Below are 18,980 nucleotides of genomic sequence, written 5' to 3' on the forward strand. Positions count from 1 at the left end.
CCACAAGAGTCATTGGTCAAATGACAAAATTGTCCCTATTACTGTTCATTTGCAGAGCACTTGCAACAGGGGATTTAAGTGTAGCCAGCGCCATCTCAGGGCTCAGTGCAGCCCTGAGGCGACCATGTCTATGCCCCCCCACCCCTAGCCCCTCAGGCTTTGTTTTTTTGTGTCGGTGAGGGTCAAGGGGGGCCACATCACTAGTGCAGAAAGCGCAATAGTGAAGAGGATGAGGCACAAAATACCAATTTTTAAGTTACAAGGAGTGGCTTTTTGCTGTCGCCTGAGGCGAGTTTCCTAACTTAGCAGCACTGCCCCTGAGTACAGCCTGTGCCTTGTACCTTGTCGGCACAATGTTCAAATCGCAGAACTGCAGGCTAAAAAATTATTTTAATGGTTATTTGAAATATTAACAGTTTATTTATGGGATAGGGTGACATCGAGAACTGATCATAAGGGCCGAACTATGGAAACAAGTTGAATGCTGTCAGATTGTCTATGTCAATGGTAATGAAAAGTATTATGGGTGGAGTACCAGAGTCAAGAAAATATTTGTTTATTTATAGTGAAATTAACTTATAGAAATATTGTGATATTGTGAATATTGTAATACTGAGACATTGGGTGGAGAGGTGATTCTAAATTGTCTGAAAATAAATAAATGGCAAACCAGTGGAATATATTACATATCCCAAAAATCTTCTAATGTGTCATTTTGATGAGGGTTGTTTCAGTGGAATATGATTTATTTAAGGAAGGTGATCATTAGAAATTGTTAGAAAATAATAACAGAGGTGTAGCAATACATACAACAAACCCAGCATCTGAGGTGGGGCAGAAGAGCACAGGCACCAGTGACAGTCCAAATGGATTCACAATTTTAATATCATATGTATAAAACAGAAACTGCTCCTTTAAGTGGAGGGAGCTGGAGAGGAGGCAGTGCCAGAGCTGAATGCCTGATTTTATGGCCCACAAACTACTCAACCATCAAACTCATTTACCATGGATTCATTTTTTAAATGACATGATTGGAGGTGTTACTTCAGGGGGTAACAATGTTTGATGCAGTTGTTCCAGTTTGACATTAATAGCCTCCTTCGCACCCTTTCAAATGATTTTGTTATCAGTCCAAAATATGTATTTTACTGTTTTCAAAGCAATGTGCCTTTAGGTGTCAATAGACTGCTGAGTTTTGCCCTGAGGATAACTCCTACATACACATTTATGGAAAGCAGATTGACAATGCTGTTATTAATCTTGCTTATCACCCCTACCATATTATAAAACTACTACCTTTCATGCTTTCCCTGCTCTTTGCTATTTACCTGCTGCCTTTGCTATGGAGCCCCCTAGTGGTCTGCTATATATTTTTGTTCAAGTCTTTAACCATTCCTTGGTTACCGGAAACAGTCTATTCATTCAGTCTATGTCATTTTTTATTGCCCCCTGCTTTAGTGGATGTATGGTGGTTTCATCCATATAAACAATTATTAACATTAGCTCCAATTCTGATGCTTGAAAAAAAGGGACAAAGTTACAGTGTTCACTATAATCTGCAGCGCCGTATTTCTAATCTAAGTGGCCCCATTCTCCGCACCCCCCCACGCGCGCACATGTGAACACACACCCCCTCCTCCCCACGAGCGTGCATGCGCGAGTGTTTAAACTCCCATAAGGAGCAGTGGGGAGAGGTTCCCATTGCTCTGTATGGGACCAAAATTTCGCTGCGGCATGCCACCCCTAAATTTGTGCCGCCTTAGGCCCGGGCCTTTGTAGCCTTGCCACAAATCCGAGCCTGATAATATGTGTTCTCCCACACAAATTTAATAAAGTTCAATAAACCTGGAAGAATGCTATGCATCTATGGGCCACCAGTGTCTGTGCTTCACCCTGATCAAATAGGGTTATTAACAATTTAATAAACTTTGAAAGATGGGATCGTGGGAGATGGGTTGTTCAGAAGAAAAGAGGTGGAAAAACTAATTTACCCCACATATAAAATATATAACAGCAACCAATAAAAGATTTATTTTTCAAGATGTATCTGTATCTGCTACCTTCTAGTATAGGCAATTAGACCTGCAGCAAACCTTGCACCTTTTATTACATAAACCCATAAAGGTGGCCAAACTCATTAAAATTCACTCAGTGATCCATTTGGTGATGCCCAACTAAGGCAGTTCATACTGGGCCCTAGGGAAAATCAGACCTGCCTGATCGACACTTGACCAATTTTCAGTCAGATATCAGTCAGGGAGGCCCATCGGGGGTCCCCATACATGGGCAGATAAGTTGCCAAATCGGTCTGGAGGACTCAAATAGTCATCTTAAATCTGCCCATGTATGGGTGTCATGTCTTGAGGTTGACCAGGGTGTTTATTTTGAAGCTGAATAATTGTCTGTCATTGTCAACTACTTCACACTGCTAGTAAGGGTTCTCCAACTAATGTAATTAGTTATTCTACTATATTTATGCGCTTGATGCATCAGACCTTTCCACTGGTAAGTTTTGAAAAGGAAGCAGCTGAGTGATTTCACATTGAGGTTATACATAAGGAACCATGATATATGGATTTTAATCCAGAACATGACATGCATTTTATCTGCTGGCCTGATACCAGAAATCAAGTTATCTCTATTTTACCTTTATTTGTAATTCCTTGCTAGATTTACAGTGATTTATCTAATATCTGTTTTTTAGAGCTGCATTTAGGGTTCTCAAGTGGAAGAGATGTGGCAGCCATGGAGCTAACCTAGCAGATCACAGGTTGTAGGAACATTTTAGTGCAGAAGTAGTAGGCCAAGTTTTTTATTTTATTTTAAGGATTTGTAAATATTTTCTGATCAACACTGGCAAATTACACGTGTCCACAATATCTATTCTTCATCTGTTTATGCATGGCTATTATTTTTGTCCCTCGCTATACTTCTTGGATTGTTTCTTCAGTACTGACCTATGGCATGGGACTACTCTGTACTTAAGGCCTACTTTATGTCTTGGTACTATTTAGCCAATGTTCTTTTTGACCTGCTCTGAAAATGTTCGGTACTATACAGTTCTCTTAATATGTGGATCCTGTGGCTGCCCTAGTGGCCAAATATAGAGAAATGACCTGTGGACAGGCACTAAATATGACTAAGACACTTTTAGTCTACTGATATTATGTGTGCACATTGCACTAATTCTTCTGGAATTGCAGAATGCCTCCCATTGTTATAGCAGTAAATCACCTCACAAAGATGTATCACATAGTCCTAATGTCTTAGCTCCCTGCTTTGCAGATAGCATATCATTTACATGACATTCCCTAATTCTACACAGAGCTGTAAGTTTTTACTGAAAGTATTGCTCAGATAGAGCTTTACAAATGACCACTAATATTTGCTGTATTTCATTAGGCACCATATGTTCAGGATGATTGAAACTGCTGTATGTTCATTGCTGAGTTTACACACTGCAACTCAAAATACAAATTCATTTATAAACATCCTTTGTAAGCAGACATTTAGCTAGAACCCAATGTTTAGTGCCGATCTTTCATTTACACCTCCTGTTTCCACAGCTAAATATGGAAGTGATAGCAGTGATACTATGAGGCGGATTTACAAAATCACTCTTGATATCGGAAAATAGTAATTTCTGAGTACCTAGGCTATGAAACGAGCCTAGGTGCTTACTTCAAGATTATCAGGTTTGTCACACCAGGAGTATTACTTACCATATGAGAAGAACAAGAGAATTATAATAAGAAAATACCTGTTTGTTTTGGGGTGCAGGGCTGATGTACTGCTTAATATGAACAGCAGGTCTATGTAAATAAAGATATGGTTTTCGTTCTTTTGTTGTTTGTCCTGCAGATTATGTTACATATATAGTACACAGCCTTATACACCAGGAAACTGCAGACCTCTGCATTGCACAGTGGATTCCCCCTGGGTTCAGGAGAGGAAGTAACGCAGATAAGCCACACCAGAAGTTTTCTCACAGCTGTTGTACCTCAAATTATGGGGCTGCCCACCAAGAGGGCAAGGGTAGTAGATGAGGAGGCCCAGCCTGAAAGCCTTAGGGTGAAATATTAATTTGCTGTCCTAAGTTTTCTTGGGACTGTAGTAGGATATATATTTATATATGTAGTAGGATATGTATATTTATAAATGTGTAGCCTAATATGCCTCAACATTTTTTGTAATGCCCTCCAAAGCCACCACCCTCTGGTCATTGAATAAATTGTATTGCATAGGGAATGATCAATTACTTAATTAGAACAGAGCTGACAAAAAGTGGTGCACTGAGAAAAAACTAGAGCTCCAACATAGAGTATAACCTTTACATGCCTCTACCCTGCTCTTTTTCTAGTAAATCTTGGGTGCTTTTACATAAAAGCCTATTATCCCATGTATCCTATTGGAATTCCAACCATAGCTCTTGTACATAAACCATGTGTATGTTATTATTCAATGCCTGATACTGCCTCATATTTGTAGTTTGTTACTACAATGGTACCCACCTGTCACAGCACACATAGGGTGGCTTTCAACCAGAATATGCAGGAGGATTTTGTGTGTATGTGTGAAAAGTGACAGGTGGATGCCATCAATGTCTACACACACATAGACATAGGGTCATTGCATCAGTTCTCCACCAATGCTTTTCCACTGTAGGTGAAAACTTTGTATGTGACATTAGCCATACATGGGGTGAAAAGAGTCCAACAGGCCTACCCAACCAATATCTGGCTGAAAGAGTGTGTAAGAGATTGTACTTACAGCTATTAATTTCTGATAATGTTTTGGAACAGTTCAGATATATTCCTGGACAACATTCTCATTTTCTCTTTGTCACTGTCAGCACAACAGAAACAAGTCTTTTTTTGCCAAACTAGAAATATGTTTGTTTAAACATGAGACTGTGTCATTCCTTGGATATATTTTTCTGCTTTTGGCATTAAAATATATCCAGCAAAATGTTCTGTCATTCTAAGCTAGCCCTAGTACACTTTAAAGGGAACATGTTTAACTCCCCGGGAACACTGAGCTGATCTCTGTTGTCCAAAATTGGGTTACAATTTGGGGGTGGGCTAAACACGTTCATCTCATGGTCTGAACAGCCAGTCTAATTTGATCATTCCACTGACCAATCAGGTAGATCCCAAAGGACATTTGCAGGGAGGTGTGCCATCTCTGACTGACTCTCATCTACAGATATGGCATTCACTCATAGATGAGAGGTATCAACAGACCAGATCTTCTGTCCAGACATCTGATTGTTTTCAGATGAGGTTGCAGGATTGTTTGAAAAAACTCATTTCTAAAGGTGGCCACACACATTCAGATTTTAGTCTTCTTCTAACGAATGTTCAGATATCAGTTGCACGTTTAAATGCAATGATCTGAAACTAACATTCAGACTGAGATTGTAGGATAAAACCCTAAAATATAAAGCAGAGGATGTTCTGAACATGAAATAGTTGGTAGACACGAAAGTTACTTCCATTGTAGGTCCCCCAGAGATATTGTCCGATACACAATACATGCACCGATTTTATCATTAACTGACCGAAACTTTCTAACCTGCCAGATCGACTGACAGAAGACTGATTGCCATGGTATGAAAATTATCAGGACAATAATTTGGAGCCCACACACGGTCCGAAAATTGTGAGAAACTAGGTTTCACATGATTTTATCGGTACGTGTATGGCCGTCTTTGTGTCAGTTAGTTACCCTCCCATATAGATTGTAATCTCTACGGGGCAGGGACCTCCTTCCTCTTGTGTCCTCGACTCTTAACTTATTGCTGCTGTATTTATCTGTATTTATTATTATACTTTGTATTTATCTATTATCTTATTGACACCCTGTTTGTATTAATGTATTCTACTGTACAGCGCTGCGTACATAAGTAGCGCTTTATAAATAAAAATATACATACATACATACATCTTAAGTGGCCTATGTTGGCAGAGATGTCAGGCAGTAAAATTGTTTGTATGCCCACATGTCACTGAATCTGTCCCATTTTGGCGCAAAATTCGTGAATCTTGTAAAAGATTTGCTAAATGGCAAAAAATTTGCAATACCACAAAAATAGCGTGCGTCAAAAAAAATTAGGCTGCGCATCAAAAAACAACGCTCGCAACTTTTTTTTTTTTTGCCGCACGTTATTTTTTTTACAGATTTTTTGGACGCGGGTGACAATTTTTGTCGCAAAGAAAATTTTGACACCCGTTTCACGACAAAAAAAATGCCATTGGCAAAATGCAGAAATTTGCCACAAATCCATGCCTGGTGAATTATTTCGCCCATCACTATTCTCTATGGTCATTATATTTCATTGCATCTGTAATTATTTTGGTCATCGTTATTTAACAACTAGAGGGTGGTGCAATTTGTGTGACAGTTTTATGGAGGTTTACAACCCGCACACATTAGGAGTCAATTACCAAGTGCAGGGTGCAAAAAAACTGCCGCAATCCTCCATATTTTCACACTTTATACCCTGCCCTTCCCCTCTTTGAAAATTTGCAGGTCTCTGAGCTACAAAATGGAGAGCAGAAACGTATGTTCTCCCATCTAGCCAGGGTTGTATCTTCGGTCCATGCTGCCTGAGGCACAGGACCTGGAAGGTTTCCCCCCTTTGTTCATGTGCAGTAGATTTTCCATATTGCGCATGTACCAATAGCCTGCAGACAAGGTATCTATGGCAACTCTGCCACTGGATTTGACCACAATCTTGGCAACAGAGGGGGGAATTTTTTTAGCATTTGAATTTTTTTTTTTATAAAAGGCATATAGGCATAAAGGTATATAGGCATCCAAGTACCACCCTCGGCACAGGCCCTTGAGAGTCTAGGTATAAATACATCCTTTGTAGCACTAATATCTAGGGTTGTAGTAAATGCTTGCAGTGTGGCAATAGAAAACTCAAAAATGCTCTTTTAGTCTGTTTAGTTTCTAACACTGTAAAACAAAGACTAGTTTCCTTTTTATATACAGCCTTTTAATGAAATGGTTTGTAATTGTGCATGTGCTTATTATAAACTATTCCTGTGCTATATAGTGCTGACTGAATCATAGTACTATTATTGCAAATACAATATCTGCTGTCAGAAGAAAATAGGGGTTTGAAGTCAAAGACTTTAAGTGAATGTAAATTCATAAACACAGATCAAGGTAAACATTTCATAGCAATGCTTCTAGGAAATGTATTCTTTAATTTATAAGATGTTTTCCCTTGCAGCTAATAAGAAGAGGTCCTGGCTTTTATGTCAGCAGCCGCAGTCATGTATCCCATGAGTTCACCAGAGGAATGTTGAACCTGGTGTCTGTAAAGTCCTATTTTTATCTGCTGCCTATTTATATGATTCCAGGAATATCATAATGAGCTTGTTCAGTTCATGGAAAGCAGTAACCCTCACTCTGCTTATTTTATAGATTGATGCATTGTCCAGTCAGAGAAACACGATCTGTTTGGTTTTCCAGCAAAAATAAAGCATGTGCCATTTATAGATGGATTTTAGTATAGAGTGCCAATATTTTCCACAGAGAGGTCACATGAACTGTACTTAATGACAAGAATATTGCAATTCATTGTTACACAACTTACAGAGGGCACTGAAAGTGAGAACCCTGCTCTTACAAAATGGAGCCAAACTGTAGGGCCACTTACTCATATGGGATATTGTTTACTGCTATCATGTTCCACACAATGTACTAATAAGTAGTTATCATTTATATATTCTGGACAGAGGCCCCAGGGCAAATACACTGCCTGTTTTTTCCTACAACCAACCACCGAGAACAGCACATTATACTAGGCAGACACAGATCAGTACCAGTTTTAGGCTATATTAATGATAGGTATTCTAAGTATTTGCTTAGTCACAACTTGCTTGCAGGAGAGGCTATTGTTGGGGTAGGTACTCTTAGGGGTCCATTTACTTACTCACGAACGGGCCGAATGCGTCCGATTGCGTTTTTTCGTAATGATCGGTATTTTGCGATTTTTTCGGAAAATTATCACGACTTTTTCGTTACCAATACGATTTTTGCGGAAAAACGCGAGTTTTTCGTAGCCATTCCGAAAGTTGCGATTTTTTCGTAGCGTTAAAACTTGCGCAAAAAGTTGCGATTTTTTCGTAGTGTTAAAACTTGCGCAAAATGTCGCGCCTTTTAAGTTTTAACGCTACGAAAAAAGTGCAACTTTTCGCGCAAGTTTTAACGCTACGAAAAAATCGCAACTTTCGGAATGGCTACGAAAAACTCGCGTTTTTTCGTGCAAATCGTATTGGTAACGAAAAAGTTGCGATAATTTCCGAAAAGTCGTAAAGGCGCCGAAAAAATCGCAAAAAATACGAAAAAGTCGCAAAATGTTCGTTTTCCAATCAGAATTTTTCCAATTCGGTCGGAATTCGTGTCTTAGTAAATCAGCCCCTTAGTATCCACAATATCTCTGTGTCTCTAGCCTCAGTAGATCTGTGAATTATAGTCAAAAACATGAAATTCCCAATAGTACAACTCTCAAAATATGGGACTAATTAGACCAAGTTCTCAATCTACTCCAACGATGCCCAGTTAAACTCAGACCCCTTGACCTGCCTAAAAACATGCCTACCTTACTGCCCCATCCCACAATTAATGTACCTCCTATCAAGAAGAATATATATACAGGAAAAGGCATACCAATCTTGTACTGTGTCTGTTTGTGAGATTTAGGTTAGTGACTGTCCCACAGTGATGTGAGAAGCCCATGGTAGGTGGAACTGGAAAGTGTGACTATGAAGCATCATGACATAGTTATATATGGCTGTGGGTGAAGAAGGACAGGATAATAAGATATCAATGCATGCACTGACCCCTGCCATGTTATAAAGGCAGATTGTGCTGTTTTTATTGTAAATTGTGAACAGCGGAATCCTGAGGTCTTCCATGCATTGCATTTATCTGTCAGCATTTCAATTATCTCTAGAATGCCTTCCTTTCTGACTATACAAAGATACTGTAATATCAAATCTGTGCTGGTTACATAGACCAGTGCCATGCAACATAAGCTAAGTAAGGCAACATGATAGCAATAGGATAATATCTAATTGGCTACAAAGTAGGACTGTCAATTTGCAGTGAGCATTCTGGCTGTAGGTTTGGATGACATGGGGACCTGATACCAGCTGTGGTCCCTGTCATGAATTACAACACACACAAATGGGAGTCAGTGGAAAACCAAACTGCACAACTGAAGAGCACAATGGCCTGTTCATATTTGTATGTGAATAGCACCCATACAGCAATTTCACTGCAAATTATCTAATTGCCTGACCATATTGCAATGTGTTGAGTCAGCTTTAAGCACCTGTAGTGATCTCCCAATTTGTATTGCTTTTACTAGTTAGACTGTGTCAGTTTGGAGACATATAAAATACAAGCATCGGAATCATCCACGCTATTTGTAATGATATGTAAATAGGTATAGTACCCAGATAAAAATAGCACTTTCCATACAGCATATCTAAGAACAGGCACATTTCATAAATCAAAGAAACTTTTCCTGGAAGTGCCATTCTAGAACATATCTCTTAACCTTTATTGATGCCTCACTTTATAAGGGAATGCATCACACTTGAAATAGTTTCTATATTTATTACATAAATCAGACTCGAACTGGCAATCAGTGGATTCTGGCAAATGCCAGAGGGGCAGCTGTAAAATGCCATAGACAGTCACTATTAGTGGGCTGCTGGGGGGTTGTTTGGGCCTCTGTGTACTTGAAATGCCAGGGCCCATTTTAAATCCCAGTCCAGACCAGTTATAATTTAATTGTTGTTGTATAAATTAATTGTTGTATCTTTGCCACTGTTAACTGTTAGTTAGAAAACCTTCTTCTTCTCCACCTTGCTTTGCATGAGCTGACTATACATGCAAGTACATTCTAGTTTTGGTCAGTCATTTCCAACTTAATTAGCTGGCCAGCACTGTGTAATCATATGATTAGTCTTTGAAACCCAAACTTGGTCAGGAGTCAGCAAAGGTCCTACATGGACATGCCCCATGCTTCCCCTTACAGTGATCTGACTTTTTAAGTAGTTGATCAAATTGGAAATGATCAAACTGTAGGGCAATCAGCTTGTCTAAGACTGGCTTTAGACTTCTGTATAACTCTCCTAGTTACAGGAAATCCACCAATCAACCATCACTTATTTTGCTCTTCTAAAGTATGCCTGCAGACTTTTCAAAAATGAGGAGGTTTAAACTGGGCACACAAGAATTTCTTGTATTCTTCCGGAGCGTTGCTAAATATTCCACTACAAATATTCCACTAAACCGCAGCTTCATATTAATAGGAAAACCCGTCTACACTATTGCAATCCATATCAGATTACAAAAAAGTAATGGATGCATGGTAATTGAAGTATGACTGCTCTGGTTGCATTGGTAAAAGAGGGTCACTGATGTCAGTATATGATGACTAAATATACTGTATATGAGCATTAAGGTCCCCATACACGGGCCGATTCTAGCTGCCGATATCGGTCCCTTAGCCCGATGGGCCTGCCCGAAATCGTTCAGATATTGATCAGGCAGGTTAAAAAATCTAGTCAGATCGGGGACTGCATCGGCTCACCGGAACGACTTTGCCTATACCCGTGGTTATAATTCCCTGTGGATATCAGGAGAAGATCTGAAGGTGTATGGGCACCTTTACAGTGCAGGAGATGCTAATTATTCAACAGATTGCCTGGGAGCTTTTTTGGCTTCACTGATTAATGTCAGTACTTTATTTATTTGAATGATTTTTTGCTATGCAATTCTTGTCATTCACTGGTCATTTACTTTACATTTTGTCAGTAGGACAGCAGCGCAAGGTATATTTTTCTAGCACACATAAAGTTACCGATGTTTTAGACTGAAAAAACATTTTAAACTGGCTCACAAAATTGTTGTATGGGGGTTAGCTAAGTATTAAATATATAAAGAATATACATCATATATATAGTGTATATACTGTAGGTTTAAAATATCCAAAATGCCCCCTTCCTCATAAACCTCAGAGAGCAAGAACTGGCTGTATTCTAAAGCTGTACATTATTATTCTGCTTTTATACTAAATTCTAATAGAACAGATTGTCATCATATTAACTCTGTTTACCAATGCTTAATAAATGAGTTCAACATAACTTTTGTATGCTGTATAATGGCCTAGATAAATCTGATTACCATTTGTAAACCACCTGAGTCATTATATATGAGTTATGATGTATTTAAATGGGTTCCTTTTCCAGAACGTATACAATGAAATAATACTATGAAGGAAAAAGCGGCCTCATTAGGATTCTATATATACAAAACAGGCAAATTCAAAGAAGATTCAGGCTTTTTTGTGCTGTGCCCACCATGTTAGAAGTGTTCACATGGGTGTATACAGAGCAGGCATTACGTACAAGGCTCTTTTGCACTACTGAGCTGCTGCACCACTCTGTTCATTGCATCTGATAATCCAAAAAAAGGAATAAATGCAAGATGAGGAAGCTTTTTGCACTCCACAAGTGGAAGGTACAGTTGCTACAGGTATGACATGCTAGGGGTCACAACTTTGCACTCATTAGCATTCTAGGCCTTGTGCCTACACCTATGTAAATGAGCACTTATATTTTTAAGTCTGAAGGTATGGAGCATAGGTTTAGCAAAAGCATTCGTGTTCCATAGTTGAAAGGAATATTCCCTGCAGTCCCTATCTATAAGCTGCTGAAGCCCTACCTGTATAGATCCTATATAGTGTTCCTTGAACTTCTCAGGCCCCCAAAATTAATATATTAACTGAATTACTGAATTAACTTACTAACTATCGATGCTGGATGTGGGTTCAATATGTGGCTTTATTAAAGGAAACCAATCTTTGGGGTCCCCTGCCCATAAATTAAAATTCTTGAATTCCTGCATATTCATTTAAAAAACAAGCAAACTTCACAAGTGGACTCTACTCACAATCATTTGTAAAGCTCCGAACATAAAGCTAGAGGATTGGAGATCATCCAGACACGTTTTTTTGTGGAGAATATAATTGAAATGTTACATGGCAGATCACTAAAAGGCCTACTTAGTTAGGATAGGGAGGTACTATATCAAAATCCAAGGCTAAACTGTGCAGTAGGCCAATGTAGAATCTCTCACAGTCTGCCACTAAAGGTGGCCGTACATGGGCTAATAAAAGCTGCAGACTCTCCAGACGGAGTTAACGACTTTTTGTTACACACATGGGGTCCTCTGACAGACTGGAGCACATCGGCTTCCTGATGCATCTCTTGTACAATGTGCCTTATAAGGCCCCACTGGATGATTCAGTTATTGGCCCTAGGGCCAATGATCGAATCAGCCCATATTAGTCCAGCATGTGGATAATCAAATCGGGCCCAGATATGCTTGTTTGGCAACCTTTGAAAACAAATAGATCTGGCCATGTATGGCTACCTTTAGACTTACAAATGGAGAAAGAAAAAGACTGTTCATATGTATAAAGCCCTCCCAATATTAAGCTACTAGCAGGTGAGTGGCATGCTGTACCAATGTACACAATAAAATGGTGTTATGAAACCTGCTGTCAAACAAGATGAAACCCAAGGCAACTAAGCTACATTTAGTTCAAACCTTTTATTCCCAACCTGATCTCTGTCTTTCAGCTCAGCAGTACAACTCTGAAAGAAACATGAGCTGTGCCATCCAGCTAATGAAACGGGGGAATTAGTGACAGAACCTTTGTTCTTCTGCATCAGCTCTGGGGTTACTCCGGTGGACTACTGCCAGTGAGGTATGAATGCCAAAGCAACCCAATAAACCTATTGCAAAATGTGCTTATGTTCTAGAGTCCTACAATAGCGGGAGGAGAGTTCTGTCATTTGAAGTTGCCCTAAGCATGATATAGCACTGAGTGACTAATGGTGAATTAATAAATTACTCCATAATGGAGAATGAGTAAATTACTCCATAGTGTTTTGTGCTTTTAGCTAGAGGACTATTGGAGAGGCACAATACTGCAAGGGACACTTTTAAGATATGTAATGCACTGCAATGAACTTCTTTAGGCCATTCAGATTTTATAAAAAATGTTTTTAACACAACACAAACCATTTTTCTATATTTGCCCCATTTCAGCTTTTTACATGCAATATGGCACATACTGTCACACAAACAGAATTGCAGCGCTGTTCATATTCACCAATATGTAGCCACAGGAAGCCCAGAAAATGCTCTGTGTCACAAAGATTGCAGAAGAAACAGTGGCTGCCCCTTTCTCATTTGAGCTTCATATCATCCCTATCATGTTTGCACAATGAAATGTAGAATTGCTTTCTGCCTCAGCCATACCAACAGCAACTGAAAGCTTCCTTCTTTTTTCTAACCATCATCTTTTCAGCAATTTATGTTTGCCTTGCATCACTGCACAATGTTTAAGGATCATCACTGGCCTTAGATGGAGCGGAGGCTAAAATTCATAGCAATGGTCTGTAAAATCTATTTAACCCATGTATTATCAGAAACTGTAGGGAGAATGGCTATACATACAGATTGGCCTTTCTCTTCAAGGCAGACATGGGTGAAATCTGGTTTTCAGATTCACAATTTTGGCACTGTAAATCACTTTGCAAAATGAAAATGTCGTTTTAGCCAACATTTCAAATTACATTAATTAATCATTTTCAATTAATTTGTTTATTTTTTATTTTTATTATTTGTAAATGTAGTCACTAATGAAAGCAGCAACTCTCTGTCCACTGTTTGTTCTTACTACTCATACCAATGAAAACTGTATCAGTAGCCAGCTCTCTTCCAGCCAAGACTGCAATCCCCATAATGCTTTGTATTCTATGTAGGGTTGCCACCTTTTTCAATAATCTATTTTGGCCGGTGGGGGGGTGGGCACTAAAAAAGTGTGTTTTTGATATCACTGGGCAGGGTTATGATTTCACAGGAGTGGGGCCGTAACACAAAGGGGGCGAGTCAAGTCATCAAATGTGGAATCTGAAGAGGATTAGGTGAATATGTATCCTAGAAAGGGGTGACCTGGGGGCAGATTGGAGGCGGGCTGGGGCCAAATTGACAAGTTATTACAAATTTACTTGCAATTGACAGCAAATTTTTAATACCGGCCCCAGCCTTTGCCGGTATTCTGCCGGCTAGGCCAGTTAAATATTGGCAAAGTGACAACAGAAGCTTGAGGAGAGCAAATTTCTGTTAAATTGTTACTGTAATTCAGTAACAGGCAAAAATTATATTAAAGGGCAATTACATTAACAAATAGCTTTAAAATCACTGAAAATTATTAATTTATTTCTATTGGACAGTTTCTTAGCACTAGATTTCTTTCATTATGCAAAAAGAAAAAAAACTACGGGTGCGCATCCTTTAACGTTGTACACACTAAATGTGAAACAGCTGCAAATCATTTGCCTCTTGCAATAAATGTGGAAACAGCTGCTGGTGTTTAATTGTAATAACAGCCAGTCAATGGCACTCCCTAATGTGTTTCATATCAGACATGGCACTTACATGCTGCATTGAACATAGTTTAGCACTCACTAAAACAGTGCAGGATCATTTTCTGTTACCAATATATACAGCGGGATCATTTATCAAGCGGCAGTGGGTAGTGTGCAGTAGAACTCCCAAACTCTAAAAATGAATAAAATGGGAATGACACTGTTTTTGAAATGTTTCAAAGGCAAACAGTGCCACTCTATGTCCAGCATTTGTGTTATATCTGCACTTTACCAGTCCTATGCAGGAAGTACACACTGACATTCTCAATTACTTCGATAAAATGCATTTGAATCTGTTTACAGGTTACCTGTCTCTTCATCAGTGTACAATGTAACCTCTGATACACCCCTTTAGAGTTGCTGGTAAATCACCAGCTAGGGCCAGCACCAGTATTACAAATGTATTGGCAAAGTACTTGCCGGTAAATTTGTAATACACTATAAATCCCCCCTTTCTTCACCTTCTCCGCTGCTGATCAGCCTTTATAATCACAGGCCCACCTGTGCCCTGCCTATTTCCCTACCCAGTCTGCCCATTTACCAGTCACTTTTACCCTTTCCCCATGCAGTACACCCATTTCCCCACCCCTTGCATCCTAGCCCCACCTCCAATGATGTCACAACCCACCCCCACCCCGAAAGCCGGTATCATGGGGAAAAAAGGCGGCAACCCTGACCATTTATGCCCCTGCATAGCACAGAAATATAAATTTGCTAGGCCGTGTGGATCATTTCTAAAAGAAGCTCCATTTGGGGCACAAAAACCTGCAATTGCTCCTTTGAATTCAGCACTGGGCTGCACTGGGCAGCACTGTACTCATGAGGGGCAGACAGGGGGAAGCACGTAACTCACATGTCATTTAGTCATTTAGGCAAACATTTTCACCCTCTGTAAAATGATGTACAATGCTTGCCTGGCTTTACCAAGTTTTGATAAAATATCTCTGATTATCTGATATCTGTTTATATTGCAAGGGAACTTATACATAACTTGTACTCTTTTCAAAATTCAGAACTTTTACTATATTGTTTCTACAGGCCAGGGCAATATGGTACCTACATGGGGGCATATATATTAAAAATAGAAAATAAAGCTCTTCAGGGTTTGCCAAAGGGAAATTTTACAGCAAACTCTATAGTCACCTTTTTCATAAAATCAAATATAAGGGAACAGAGAGCGAAGGAGTTTGGAACTCTTTTTTTCACATATTTCCATCAATATTTTTATTGACATTTTAAATTTTTCAGTACAATATGTATATATGGCCTTACAGAGGCCATCACATAGTAGCAAAAATTATATTGAATTAAAAATGAGAAAAAAATAAAACTAATAATATTTAACACAACAACATTCCATAGAGCAGTTTTGTGTAGGTTAAAGTATTAGTTAAGTAACCAACTAAAACACATGAGTTAACAATTTATCATAATAAACATATGGGGCACAGGTCAAGGTAGTCTAGCTGGTCTATGGAAATCGCAGACTATAAAAAGATGGACACTTACTGCATTATATAGAAAACAGAATTCTAGAGGCAGGGTCAGGTCACCTATAAACAAGTCATGGTTGCCAGGTTTGTAAGAACTGAAGCCACATATTTCATAGATCCGTCAAATGTCACACAGTTAGTCACGGTTTTAGACCTGTGATCACGCTCTTACTCTCAGAGAGCAGAAAATCACTTACTTTATCGCATGACCCTCTTCACAGGTCTGGTATCAGATACAGAAAAGATGGGGAGATGGCTGAGTGTCCCTCCACTAACAAACCAGAAATGCTTTGGTGATGGAGCCTACATATTCTGTTTGTCCAGCTTTAAACAAATAGCAATGAACAGCAATAAGAAAATTCATTATGAGCAATCATTTGCGGTTAGCCTCTTGTAGCAGTTTTAAAGTGGGAACAACTGGTGTCTCTAATAGAAACTGTCCTAATATAGATACATAAGCTAGTATTGCTCAATGTGGGAATGCCATCTTGTGGAAACATCACACATTGTACTGTCTTGTAATGTAGAAAAACCACACTAATTGTACCTGTTTTGCTAAAAAAAAAGGTATAATCTGCCATGTGTTTGCAGTACCTACCATGCCGTGCACACTAAGGGGCCCATTAATCAAAGTACTATTGGTTATGAATAGAATTTTTTTTTATTTTTCTAACTTTTAGATCTGTGCGTATTTTCCGTGTTTTTTTGTTAATTTCAGCAACTTTTTCATACTTTGCGACAATTTCCGAGACAAAATCGTATTTGTCGCAACAAGTAATAAAGTTTCGGAATTCATTCAAGCTTCAGTATCGTGACTTTCTTTTGGCCAGGATGGAGCTGCAGAGTGCTTTTGAGTCCTATGGAAAGCTTCCCAAATCATGCATTCAAGTTTCAAAGTACGATCGTTGGGATATGAAAATTTTGTGAACATCGGATCGTATTAATACGAAAATAATTTTTGTGACATTTTCGATCATCAGAAATGATCGGATTTCGTGATTAATATTCTTACCTTAGTGAATCGGCCCCTGTTTTGCCTGAAAACTACTTTGCATATGAAAAAGAGAAAATCAATATTTACCTTAAAATTCTCTTTCCAGTCTTACCGTACATTTTCACCAGTGTTGTGAGCACCAATTCTCAGGTTCTCATTGGTTGGAGGGCAATTTGTTAAATTCTGGTATAACTGGGTGTTGACTAAATGCTGGACTGTATCGGAAAGGTTGGACTTGAGAAGTTGAAGTCTGGTTTATATTTAAAGGACAAGTAAACCTTAAAAAAACTGAATGTAAAATTGCTCAGGGTGCTTTTCTAAGCTCTTTTGCAATTTACATGACATTTGTCAGATGCCCTTCTCCAGGACTTTGCTATGCTGAATTGAGGGAGTGACTGTAGGTTGGGAGCATGGGTGGAATCTGGGTGGAATTGGGTGGAAGGGTGTTGATGCTACTGAGTGGCCCCAGGCAGACTTGACTTGTAATATGGCCTGGCAAGCATAGGCGCTTTGCTAATGTTATTGCATGGCCACAGACAGGCCCATTATCGATATAAGCACGCCTTGTTATTCAATTAGATAATCAGATATGCCCACAGACTAAACTACCCCAGCCTATCACTTGTTTATCACATGACATTTATTGGCTTATATTGATTTAATTATTTGGCACCTAAAGAAGAAATTATTTATAGGCTGTCTTAGAGCAGCTATGCAACTAGTATACAGGTAGCTTGTAAACTGTTGGTTTATCAGGTTGGCTTTCAGTTGGTCCTCACCTAAACTGTGATTTTAACAGAAATGTTAACTTTAACTTTACTAATCTACTTCATCACACTTTATTTTTATCCTTTTTTGATTGTATGATCTCACTAAAAGTTACGTTTTAACAGGGTAATTAAGGATGCTATCAATGTGAAGGAGGGGGAGGGGAAGGGGAAAAGAGCAACATCAGAACACTTATTTGTTTTTCTTCTTAAGGTATATCTCTTTGACTGTACAGTTACAGGAAATGACCAGCAGGCGATGCTGTTGTTAAACAAAATTCATTATCTTGGCAGTTAATAAGAACTTAAATTGCTCTGAAGCTGAAAAAAATATTTGCTGCTTAGAAAAGCACCCTGAGCAATTTTATTTTCAGTTTTTAGTTTCTAGTACTTTTAGTTTTAAGTTGAAGTCAATTCAGCATCATTGGTTGGAGGTTTACAAACCAACAGGGCTAGGTAAAAGGCAGGAGCACCAAGGGACATAAAACTGTGCCATCTGTTTGTGCTTTCCTTCAGTGCTACTAGCTTGCTTGTCCTAAATTACATGCAAGCTACGGGCTTGCCAGGGATGCCCATGTGTCACTTGCAGCACCATTTTCAGAGATGCAACTCTTTGAACTTCATTGTAGTAGTACAACCAATGGCATCTATGGGTGTTGGATGCAAGATGCACACTAGCATGGCACTTGCATCTGATTTTTGCACATGCCCTTCCATTACTAAACAAGCCCATAGGTATCCCCATAGCATAACCAGTTCAAAGAAAATGCCCTAGGAATCCTCATTGGGACTAGAACCACTCATTCCTTAGATTCCTTACTTGGTTCGGTCCACTTACTGATTATACAACTGCTATTGTTGGGCTATAGTTGTGCAGACATCAAAAATAATCTTTTTTACTTTTCTTGACTTTTGAACCACGAATAACAGAAACAAGAAATTAAAATATCAAGGAAGTTGGCCCCATCTGACTGGCACACAAATTCCACAGATATGAGCCATACCCTATACCCTCACCAAGCACACACACTTACACACTGAGAGGCACAGTATTTGTCTGCAGTTTGCACACCCTTCTATTGGATAGCCCTATGGAACATGTTGTTGCTTTATAAATGCATGTCACCTATTAAAATAATAGGTTGATAGGCTTTTGTGTAAAGTGTGGCTTACAATTCCACAGATTCATAATACT

This window comes from Xenopus tropicalis, chromosome 1 (genome assembly GCF_000004195.4).
Source record: "Xenopus tropicalis strain Nigerian chromosome 1, UCB_Xtro_10.0, whole genome shotgun sequence".
Lineage (NCBI taxonomy): Eukaryota > Metazoa > Chordata > Amphibia > Anura > Pipidae > Xenopus > Xenopus tropicalis.